We start from the raw sequence: 12,382 nt of genomic DNA, 5'->3' as shown, positions 1-12,382 counted from the left end.
CTTCTCATTTAATTAATTACTTCATAGAAACTAATAATTCTGTAAGTATTAAATAAGAAGAACGGTTACTTGGAACGTTTTTTGGGGTGTTTAATAGGAGACTCTAAACGTTGATTGGAAGCCCAAGATAAAATAGTCGTCCATTCCTCAAATCTCTCCAAACGTCTCAAATAAACTGTACCCTCCCCCAAATAGAAGACAAGGCAAATTCGGAGTCGCTGGCGGCAGACTTCCAATTCGAATTCAGATCAGAGTCGGAAATCAGGGATCACTGATCAGCAAAGTTATTGTTTGCAAGAACTCACAAGCTTCAAGGACAAGAGTCTATGCTCCCGAGAAAAAAAACGTCGACAGTTCATGACTTTGCAGGTCCTTTTTCCTTTAATTATCCTAATTTTTTTACTCAATTTTAGTTCTATTTATTGATGGAATAATTTGAGAGGATGTCAAGAATGCTCTATATATTGATATTCAAACTTGTGAAGTGTATACAAATAAAGCATAGTTGATTGAAGTGTTGGTCACTCATTTGAGGTTTAGTTGGAGATTCAATCTTACTATTCCAAAAAAAGAAATTTTTTTATGGTTAAAATGATTTGTTGTTATAGTTAGACTTGTCGTAGTTTCTTTTCCTTTAATTTATGTTATTTCTTGCTATTTACTTGTCTCCTTAAGTATTGGGCATTTTCAGTTTGACATAGGTGGTCTCAAATTTACTTGGACAACGTTGCTATTTATACAGGATTTTAATTGTCAGTAATAGATGGTAGAATCATGAAAAAATATTTAATTAGTAGACATTAGTACTGGTTAAATTATAACATAATTATTTTAACTATATATTCAGATGAGGGATAGAAATGCTTCATGCTTCAAACAAATCCCACCCTGAGAGAGGCTCTGAAACAGTCACGCGTGTAATGGAAACATCAACATTAAAAGGTAATTTCGTTTAAACTACACAATGCTGACCTGAATTGTGATATATTATTCTTGAGTGTCAAATTTCCTTTTGATGTTGACTCATATTTTGAGGAACAAGTAGAATAAAATATTGAAACACCGGACTCTTTTGCCCTATTAGGAATTTATTTCTCTTTTACCAAAGTGGTCGCCTTGGCATCTGATGTTGTACTACTCTTTTAATAGGGAATAGGGATGCGGAACTAAACAAATTATGGCGCACACAGCAGAGTGGAGACTACACTTTTCAAAATGACTGAGTTAAAAGGATATAGACAAACAATTTGTTCTATTTCAGATACATGATTAATAATCGCAACTATGTTACTTGCTTCAGCCATGATTAATAATCGCAACTATGTTACTTGCTTCAGCCAAACAAGCATCATTCTTAGTAGAACTTGATATAGTTGAGGTGTACTTTTGAGCTTTACTCGCTGTGCCATAATATTGAGTAATTTCAGAATGAAAACTTTATATTACTTGATAGGTGCTTAAGTAACTAATATAACTTATAATGCAAACGAAACATCACGGCGGAAGGAAGATATAATATCTAAAAAGAATACAAATAAGGAAAAAGTAATTGTACCTGGTTTATTTGTCTATTTTGAAGCTACGAGTAACTTGATTGATAATGATAAACCCTGTATAATTAGTCGTAGAAATTTTTTCCTGAATGAAAATTTTTGCTTGATGCCAGATCTGAAAATTCGTGGTACATAAAATGAGCATTAAGATATTTTTCTTAATCCTAGGAAGAAATTTGTAGTAAGCAGAAGGTGCTTTTGGTTTGAAGTTGGATGAAAATATAGTTTTTGCTTAGTAAGTATATCTTTATGCTGTAACAAAGATTTTTAAATATACCAGTTGTGTATTTCAGAAAACGTGGCATAAATTTTGGTCTGTCAAATGGTTGGAGGCCTCATCTTTTTGTGATACTCCTTTATGCCAAAAATGGTCTTATGCATTGGTATATAAATTGATATGTTTAAGTATCATTTCGTGCGGTTTTAACTTCCTTTTGGCTAAGATCAAGTCTAGCATTATGTATTTTATTGTTTCTCCTGCAAAATTTGATATATTTATCATATAGGGGCTACATAATTATATTTTTGTTCTTTCAGTGTAATATTACTATCATTTGTTGTTTTAGATTTCCGTAGAATAAATAGGCATGATAAAAGATTTAAAAAATGAAATGGTTAATGACTTCTCCACTTCCTCTTCTCTTTTCCTCCCTCTATTTTTCCTTCTACTCCTTTGTCTTTTATTTTTTGAGAAAGTGGCATGTTTATGTGTGTTTGCCTTGGTTGTTTAGTATCGAATTTTATATTTTTTCAATTAATTTAATATTACAATCACAAACATATAAAACTATAAAAATATAAAGAAAACTAAATGCTTTTTATTAAATATTGCAATAGTGACGTTTTCTCAATTTTCGTTCAGTGTTTTAAAAGTTATATTTTCTCTCTTTTCCTTTAATACCTTATTTTGGAAATCCAAAAGTACTCCTAACACAAAAGTAGATAAATAGAATGAAAATGAAGGATAATGCAAAGATATTATAGAAATACAAAACTATGCTTTCTGTTGAATTTTTGTTTATTTATTACTCTTGAAGTTATATCATAGAATTTTTACTATAACTCATGGAAGAACTATTTGTTGTGTTGATTTTTAATTTCGGTTTATATAATATCTCCTTTTTAGATCTTTTGTTTTCAAAATTGAATTGTTCATTAGCGATGGCTTCATTTTGTGGCATGATGTAAGATTATATCATCAAAATATCGCAAATAGCACAACAAGGATGTTCATTCAGGTATATTACCTTAATTAATTATTCAATTTTATTAACACCAATAAAAGAAGATCCTGCAATTTAGACCTTGAAATTAGCCCGATGAAGTTCTTGCAAAGGAGTAAAAGCGAGTCTTGAATATTTTACAAGAAGCAACCAACCTTAGAAGCGCGTTACATCACAATTAATGATGCTATGGTTGAAGAATATAGAGAATATAAAATTAATCAATGAGTAAAGATTAATTTTTTAAGTATAAAAAGTTTAATAATATATTTTCATTCATATCTAGTTTTTTTAAGACCGCGGGCAAATTGACTAGTTAAGTAATTAATAATGGAACATTTTCTTTTTGGTAACATCGATTGCTGTGCAGATAGTAGAAATTATTAATGAATTAACACCCGCGTCATGCTAAGAAATCAACGATAAATTAGTTGTGAGGTAGCGTTGTCATATATAGGTTTCAACTTGTGCAGATTCACCCAAAATATTAAATAGAAATCTCAAAATCAGTAAAAGAATAAGCAAAGAAAACTAAAATAATATCTAGTTGTTAGCATGAGGAGAAAAAAGAAAAAAAATGAAGTGTACCAATACAGTGGGTACACTGCCAAAAGCCAGAACAACATATTCTTTTTTTTCTTAACCATTTGGTATTTATTCCTTCTCTTTCAATTTAGAGGACACATTTTTCTTATTAGTCCGTTTAAAAAAGAATGACACATTTTTACAATTGGAAATAATTCAACTTTAAACTCTTCATTTTACTCATTTTACACTTGATGAGAAGCTTTTATAACTACACAAATGTCATGGCCCCACAAAGCTTTTACCCCTTAAGCTTTTAAAAACACAGGTTTCAAAAATCATTTTTTTTAAAACTTCGTATCGCATCAAACTACCTTATTTAAATTGAAACGGAGGAAGTAGTATTTATTTGCATAACTTAGATTTGAGCTGTGTAGGATCATTTACGGGTCTACTAATTGGCTCGAAACATTTTTTTGCTAAATTCAGAAGAGAAGATTTCTGGTCCTAGGTATTATCTATAGAAGAAATTACACTCTATGTCACTTGGCCCACTATCCTAACAAAATACGGCCCATATTTTTCTTTCTTACCCTGTATGGCCCAGTTCTATACTGTTGAAATTTTTTTTTCACTGATTAGCCCTCGCCGCCCACACTCTTTTTCAGACTTTCTCTCCACCCCACTTTCTCTTTCATTTTCAATCTCTTGCTCTTTCTCTGTCTCTTTCTTTCTCTCTGGCTTAATAGTCGAATTCTTCTTCAGATTTCCTTGCTCCGTTCATTATCTTCCTCTTCCACAAAATAATTTTGTTGAACAATCCACACCGGATCTATCTTTTGTAGTCTTTTTCTTTTCTTTGAACTGGAGTTAGCAGCCAGTGGTTTGGGATGTTTTTCAGCTTCACTTGAGTCCAACCAACTGAGAGGATTGCGATTATAGACGGGCCAGTTGGGGATGGTGACAAGGGCAGTAAAGACAACACCACCAGCATATGTTAACAGCATAGTCTGAAACGATCCCAACGCATAGCCTTTCTTCTTCTTCTTCTCACTTTAAATAACTTCTGAAGGGAGGAAGAATGATGTATATGTTGTATATACATATATATACTTTGTATAATCATGTATAACCATGTATATTTGTGGGTATTCTCATAGTTATACAGAATTATACATGATTATACACAATTATACAAGATTATACATAATTATACATGATTATATTTGTGTGTATAACAATGTATATAAGGTGTTTAATAATGTAAATTTTTATTTTTTCCAGTGAAATAAGAATTTCCCTTGCAAAACTTTAAATTTTACAAAAAAAATATAAAAATAAAATTATAGACTCTAAGGATGAATATATTTTTATTTTTTGCTTCAACTTGCTGATATTGTTTACTATACAGAGGGAAGTAAAAAATAAATAAGAATGAAAATGGAAAAAAGGGTAAAGATAAAAATGAAAGAAAAAAAGTGAAATCTGATTTAGGCGTGATTTTGGGTGTAGTTGATGAAGTTGTGAGTTAGCGCTGAAATTATTTGTGGGCTACCGCATGAAAACTGTATTTGTGAGTTAGGTGGCTGAAAAGTGCTTTCCCCAAGTGTACTTATGTGAAATTATCCCTTATCCATATGGTCTAACACTCAACACGCACGAGATAATGAGTCTTGTTGGATGCGAGTTTGGCATTTCGTGTGTGAAAGAAAATTTGTGATACATTATAGAAAAGCAAAAAAATAAAATATGAAAATAGATTCAAGATTCAACGTCTGACACCAGGGGCGAATACACCTTTTGTAGGGGTGGTCAGTTGATCATCATTCGTCGAAATATTATGAAAAATTACAATATGTATACAAGTAAAATATTGATTTTAGATATATAAACATAAATTGAACACCTTTGTCGGGATTTTTTTTTTTTACTTCTTTTAAGTTTGAACACCCTTGAAAATATTTCTGGCTTCGCCACCGGTCGACACTGACAGTCATGAGGCACGCAGACTACAATTGCACTCTGTGCAAATAATATTTCATTTGCCACAAAAAAATGTTTCTTCTCGATCGGTCTAAACAAGTACTCCGTCTGTCTCAATTTATGTGAAAGTATTTGAATGAGCATGAAGTTTAAGAAACAAATGAAAACTATTGAACTATTGGTCTAATAAAAACGATAAAGATTTGTGTAGTAAGAAAACATCCAATTAAGGGTAAAAGGGAAAATTTAAAGAATTATTACTAAATATAGGGAGCTATTCATTCTTTTTACGTCTGACTAAACAAGAAAAAGTTTACATAAATTGGGAAAGAGTGTCATGGAGGAAGCATATAGTTACCCAATCCAGTCATTCTGATAAAATACAATCAAGTATAGAAAACCATTTCATCTATATAGTTAATTTTCCTGTAATGATCTATGGTATACATGGCACTAGTTGAAAAAATTTAAGAATTACGTCTAACAATTCTCTCTTAATTATACAAAGATTCTGGCTGGCTACTATTTGTTTAATACCCTCACGCCATAATTCTTTCTGATAACTATTCTGTAGCTAAGACTATTCAACAATGTCTAGGACAGTTAAAGATGATGATCTCATTGAAGTGGACTAGAGACCTTATTTATAGTAGAGAATCCTGCCTTGATTGAGTTGGGAACGTGGTAGAGAATTGCATAAGGTGAACGTTAGAGGATTGCCCGGGTAAAATTCTAGAAAGAAATAGGGAAAAAGAGAATCCAGGAGGCCCATGAATATTAAAAAGAAAAGAAAGATAAAGACGATTGCGCCAACTTGATTTAGTATTACCGCCGCAAAGAAGAGCTTCCGAATTTTCATGATAAGAGGGGATCAGAATTTAATAAATTTAAACTTTCTATTTCATATATGTTGCAACTTAGGACTCACCCAAGACTTGGCGCGTCAGTGTGCTACTGAAGGTCCGTCATGTCTGCTTTTGGTAGGGAACGCGTCAGGAACTAAGTTTAGGAATCTTTTGAGTAGGGGAATGCATGTATAACTGATCTTGGGGCAACCACTAAATTATATCAATAATGCACAAAAATTTACAAAGTTTACTTACTTTTGGGACAAACTTCAAATATACTCGCCTTCCCAAAATAAGCAAGCACATAGAGGCCAAGTGTGGAAGAGAACTACTTGCATTCTTCTATTGACTAACAAGAATATATATACACGTCAAGTAGTAAACCTTAATCCTAACAAATATGAGAAACTAGTCCTAACAAATATGGAGAACTAGTCCTAACAAATATGAAAAAGGAAAATTACCCTAGTCCTAAACATACACAAATATATTACACACGCCACATGCCATACACCACGCTTCTTTAGTACCCCCCTCAAGTTGGCGTATGCAGATTACAAATGCCCAACTTGCACAAGAGAGAAACATATTGAGATTTTCCTAAAGCCTTCGTAAAGATATCTGACACTTTCTCATGTGAAGGCACAAAGCTAGTACGAATATTCCAGTTGTCAATCTCGTTTTCATGAATAAAATGGCAGTCTATTTCAATGTATTTGGTTCTTTCATGAAAGGTTGAATTCTTTGCTATGTGCAATGCTGCTTGATTGTCACAATAAAAATGAATAGGGGATGTGCAAGTCACTCCCAAACTAGATAAAATTAACCATTTTACCTTACAGATTGTCATTGTCATTGCCATTACACGATATTCAGCCTTTGCAGATGATCGAGAGACGGTATGTTGCTTCTTAGTCTTACAAGATATGGGTGAGTCACCCAACGAGATAAACCAACACGTGAGCGAGCGTCGAGTCAAGGGACAACCAGCCTAATCCGAGTCACACCATCCATAGAGATGTAGGTCACATTTGTTTCTTAATAAAATACCTTATCCCAGATTCCCTTTCAAGTAGCGGACAACCTGTAAATTTGCATCCCAATGCTCCTCTTTTGGTTGCTGCATGAGCTGAGATCATATATGAACACTGCAAGACAGTTCCGGCCTAGTGAAGTACAGATAAACAAGCCGGGCGATCAAGCAACCATAGTGCTCTAGGTCATCAATCGCCCATCCACCCGCCAATGCTAGCTGATGGTTCTGTTCCAAAGGCTATCCCCAGGCTTAGCACCTAATAACCCAACCTGTGAGATATTATCCAAGGAATATTTTCGTTGGCTCAAGAAGATGTCTTCTGAATTTCTTGAGACTTTCAGCCCCAGAAAATATTTCAATCTACCCAAATCCTTCGTGTGAAAGAATTTGTCAAGATATGTTTTGAACTCGCGGATTGCCTCGGGATCATTGTCGGATATAATCAGATCATTAACATATACAAGGACATTTACTCAAACGTCACCCTTATTCAGAGTAAAAAGAGAGTAATCAAAGTATGGATGCTTGAACCCGTAGTCCTCCAAGGTAGCCGACAACTTAGCAAACCAACACCTCGGCGCTTGCTTTAACTCATAATGGACTTTCGAATTCTACACACTTTTCCTTGATTTGCAACTCGAAACCTAGGAGGTAATTTCATGTACACCTCATCCAGAAGATCCCTATACAGGAAGGCCTTATATGCATTCATTTGGCATAACTCCCAATTCTTTGTCGTTGCTACAACTAAAAATATATGTACTGTCACCTTCTTTCCCATAGGGGTAATGTTTTATTAAAGTCTATCCCCTCTACTCTATGGTTCTCGAGAATAACTAGTCGGGGCCTTGTGTCGCTCAATTGTTCCATCAAAGTTGTACTTTATCGTGTTAACCCACCTACAACTGAGAGACCTTTTATTAGGAGGCAAATACTCTATTACCCATATTTTGTTATTGTCTAGCGCTTGTATTTCTAATCACATTGTTTCTCTCCACTTGCCGTCTTTTATGGCCTTAGACAAATGAGCCGGTTCATGAGCCACAATGATTGCTGCAAGGAAAGCCCTTCGTTGTTCAGCAAATTTATCGCAATTCACATATTGTGTTAAAGGATAAGTCATACTTGAGTGATGTTGTGAAGTAGATGGACTCAATTTATGTACAACATTACTAATATAATCACGCAATTAGACCGGTGTGTGTTTTTGGTGGTGTTCGCATCCTAACTACTCATCCTCCATCATTTCATCTTCCTTAGTTTCAGCCTCCATCTCCTGGTGAAATTTTCCTCTATCTCGGCTTCATGATGATCCTCCACATCAAACTGGTCTTAAAGAGCTCGGACCGATTCACCGCCCCCTCGCTTCAGACTCTTCATCCTCTCTTAGTTCCTCCACCTCATTTTTTATTTTTGTCTTCGCTAGTATTATATGTTTTTAAAGCGAAAGGAAATTCAGTCTCATATAAATCAACATCTCGTGAAATGAGATATTTTTTCCTCTTTAAATCATACACCTTCCAACCCTTCTTTCCATAGGGATATTCCACGAAAACACACTGTGGCTTCTACTTGAATATCTATCACCCTTCCTCCCCAAGCATCGAGCATAACATATTGAGCCAAAAACTCGAAGATGTCCATATTCAGGTACTCGACCATATATAATTCATAAAGTGTCTTTTCACAAGATTAAAGATGGAGTTCGATTAATCAAGTGACAAGCCGTCAAAACACATTTCTCCCCCCCCCCCCAAATTAATTGGCAAGTTACCTTGATAGCGCAAGGTCGGGGCTACATTCAAGATATGAAGATATTTTTTTCCACTCTCCCATTATGTAGGGGTGTTCCGGTACACGAAATTTTAAAAACAATCCCACATTTAGGAAAAATAATTTATCACACATGTAAACTATGTTACATTATCAGTCGTGAAGGTTTTAACTCACTTGTTGGATTGCATGTCTATCATAGCAAAGAAATTCTTCACTGTTTGCACTACTGCCTTCTTATCAATCAATAAAAAAATTCACATAGCATGCAAGAACAACAACAACAACAACAACAACAACCCAGTAAAATCCCACAAGTGGGGTCTGGGGAGGATAGAGTGTACACAGCATGCGAGTAATAACTACAATAGTCAAAAAATATGATGCACCACAAGACAAAGTTGTTCGATAAGATCCCCACAAATCACAATGAATCAACGAAAAAATGCTAGAAGCTCTATGAATCACAATGATTATGCGACTGCACAAAAGTGCTGCGGTCCGCACTCTTCAAATTTTGGTCTTGGAACAACTCTCTGATTATTCAATCTTGCGGACCGCATAATAATGATTGCGGCCGCACTTGATCTCATACGGCCACACATTTTTGGTGCGATCCGCATTGTCTGAGCTGGCTAAAACCTCCTCTCTGAATCTCACTCTACGGCCGCACTAGAATTGTGCGGTGCGCACTGCTAGCCTCTTTTCCTAGTTTTGTCTCTTGTTCACTTTTGACTCCTTTATGAGTTGATTTTGACTCCTTTAGCTCATTTCCCAATACTCCTGCAAGTAAGCAGATTTTGTTAGTTTCCGAGAATACCTTAAAGCATTTTTGAGCTAAAACACAAGTAAGAGAGAGTAAATAAGCGGTCAAAATCCATACTTATCACACACTTCTCTAAATTCCATCTCTGAGATTCAACAACAGATCTATGGCCACAAGGATAATTTTGCTGTCCACGCTTTATTCTGCGCCCCGTAGAAATACTTCTGCGACCTCACTTTTGGTCTACTGCGCCCCTTCTTGAGTTGTGAGCCAGAACACTACTTTTTGAGTTGGGTTTCTTCATTTGAGTCCAAATCTCCAACACTCCAGCAATTTGCACACTTCCATTAGTTTTGGGAACATAAATCAACACTTTCGGACCAAAACAAAAGTAAAAAGGTACTAATAAGTGGTTAAAATCCAGACTTATCAACTCCCCGAAACTTAAGTCTTTGCTTCTCCTCAAGAAAATAGATTAGTTGCCACCTCCTCAGAGTGAAAGGTCACTGTAGCGAGTCAACGGTGAGCTATTCATACTCAGTTGGGACCAATAATTACCCACACTACTCATGCATTATCAACAAGGTGACAAGTCAAGTATCATGCACATATATTTCTAATGTGATATTTCAGCTTCAAGAATTGACTTTACTCATCAAGGACTCTTGTTCTATCATGTAGGTCATGGTGAACTCCAAACTCTTCCTCCTGTACCTTCAATTTGCCAAGCTCACTTCACCAGTTAGCACTAAATCTTAAGATTCATGAAAGGTTCACTCTTCTCTCACAAGAGAATGTCGCAAGTACGGCTTCAAGTATCATAGGCTTGCCTCTCATGTAGATCACCACTAATGTAAGCTCAATCGGTTCGAAATCAAGTAGGACTTCTTTCGGGTTGTAATGAAGGCTTTTGAATTGGGGTAGGATACTATATGTGTCACGACCCAAAATCCACTAAGGGTCGTGGTGGCTCCGGACACTGTTGTCAGGCAAGCCAACTAAAATACTTAATTAGATTCCAATTTTTAACAATTTTGAAACCAAGATTTTCCTTTAAATTTTATAAGTAAAAAGATAACTGCTTCAATTCAAATTAATTACTAAGCAATCAATACAAAATATTTCAAAACCATCCCAGAACCCGATGTCACAAGTGCATGAGCAATTTCTAAGAAATAATATAATACAACAACCGTCCGGAATACAATATTGGACAGGAAATAAATACAGATAACTGAAAGAAACTCTGCTGGCTGCGGGTCAACTCGAGAAGTGCAGCTCACCTAAGTCTCCGTATCAACCATGCTGCTACGCCCAGTAGGCCACTAGAGTTACATATACCTGTGCAACAAAAATGTACAGAAGTGTAGTATGAGTACGAAAATAACGTGTACTCAATGAGTATCCCGTCTAATCTCGAAGAAGTAGAGACGAGATGGTCGACTTCGACACTTACTAGTGGTCCAGTAATGATATATCAAATATACGCTAAATCGTGGATTTTTATGAACATGATTATAATTCGATAGGTTGAAGCAAATAAACAATTCCTCCTTTTATAGGAAACTTCCAAATTCCTTTTTATCATTTATACAATTATTAAGCCGGAAAGAGGCTATAACAACTTTAATAAGTTTCAAGGCAAGCAATACAAGCATTTCGCAAATCATGCCGAGGCGTACGGCCCGCTCCAACAGAAAATAAACTATGCACTGTACAGGGTCGAACAGAGTGAACCATAGATGCATCTATTACCCCGCTCGTGAACTATCCATGCGACGCGGTCAATATGAAATAAACAATCCCCCTGCTTGCGAATCATACGTGCGACGCAAGTTCACATAGAAATACATGCTCAGATAGCCAATTAGGAATTTATCGGGGAATATTTATTCAAATAAAAGCCACTCTCTCTTTTAACAATTTAAGAGAAGAAGTTTAATCCTTTTTGAAATTATTTATTAATTCGATGTGGTTTAAGCAATTCGAGCTGTCAATAAGTTTACAATTAATCCAAGTATAGCATGCTTTTGGGTCCTAGACTACCCGGACAATAGCATAATAGTAGCTACGCATGGACTCTCGTCACCTCGTGCGTACGTAGCCCCCACAAGTAGGAGCACATAACCAATTAATTCACCTATGGGGACAATTCCCTCTTACAAGGTTAGAAAGGAGACTCACCTCGCTCCGAAGCCTATATTCCGATTCAAGAACGCGCCCAAACCTCCACATTCGGAGCCGAACACTCCAAAACTATTCAAATAGGGTAGGAACTAGTCAATACATGCTCAAAAGTTCATATTCTAATTATTAAACCAATTTTCGAACTTTAAATGCAAGGTTCCTAATATTCATTCTCGGGCCCACGCGCCCGAATTCCGAAAATTTTTGAAGAAAATTGTTACCCATAACCTTAGGATCAAGAATATATGATTTTTACTTGATTCCCTAACAATTTTCGTGGTTAAATCTCGTTTATACCAAATTCTAGGTTTTTCATCTAAAACCCTTGATTTTCCTAAATTTTCACATGTTAATCTACCCATAATCTATGTATTTAACTTATGATGTGTAGAAATTACTTACCTCTTTGATGATGATGGAATCCCTCCTCAGATGCTCTCAAAAGTCGCCTAAGGCCAAGTGGGAAATGAGGGAAATGGGCTATGTCT

This window comes from Nicotiana attenuata, chromosome 8 (genome assembly GCF_001879085.1).
Source record: "Nicotiana attenuata strain UT chromosome 8, NIATTr2, whole genome shotgun sequence".
Classification (NCBI taxonomy): Eukaryota; Viridiplantae; Streptophyta; class Magnoliopsida; order Solanales; family Solanaceae; genus Nicotiana; species Nicotiana attenuata.
The sequence above is the reverse complement of the archived record's forward strand: the minus strand, read 5'-3'. Positions refer to the sequence as shown.